Below are 807 nucleotides of genomic sequence, written 5' to 3' on the forward strand. Positions count from 1 at the left end.
ACATAGAGACAGAAAGCGAGAAATCACCCCCCAGGGGGGATGGCCACGCCGCAATCCCTTCTCCTCCATTCTCCTCTCGGGATCTTGGGCATGCACGCACACGCGCCCGGCGTGAGTTTTAAGCCACCAGGTCCGAGACGCGAACCACGGTCGACTACGTGGGAGTCCAGCGACATAGCCATTACGCTAACTGCTGGTTCCCATAACCAACAAAGGGCACCAGTCGATCCAGTGGGGAAAAGAAAACATCTTTAGCAAAGGGGACTGGAAAATCTAGGTATCCACCTACAGAAAGATGAAACTGGACCCCTATCTCTCACTATTAATAAAAATAGATCAAAGATCTAAATCTAAGACCTCAAAATACAAAACTACTGGTGGGAAACACAGGGAAATTCTTAGAGACATAAGAATAATAAACAAAGGCTTCTTGAACAAGACCCCCAAAGCACAGACAATAATCTCAATTAGATTAAAAAGCTTCTGCATAGCAAATAATAATAATAATAATTAATCAACAACCCTAAGAATGAAAGAATATATTTGCAAACAATGCTTCAGATAAGGGACTGATATCCAGAATATACAGGGAACTCAAGCATCTTACCCAGAAAAAAAAATAAAAATCAACCCTCTTAAAAGATGATCAAATGAGCTGAACAGACAACTCTCTAGGGAAGACTAATGAACTGCCAAAAAAGCATGTGAAAAAATTCTCAACATCTCTTATCATAAGGGAGATGCAAATTAAAACTAGAATGAGATACCACCTAACCCCAGTAAGAATGGCAAAGATTAAAAAATAAA

The sequence above is a fragment of the Tupaia chinensis genome, unplaced genomic scaffold (assembly GCF_000334495.1).
Source record: "Tupaia chinensis unplaced genomic scaffold, TupChi_1.0 Scaffold000557_1, whole genome shotgun sequence".
Classification (NCBI taxonomy): Eukaryota; Metazoa; Chordata; class Mammalia; order Scandentia; family Tupaiidae; genus Tupaia; species Tupaia belangeri.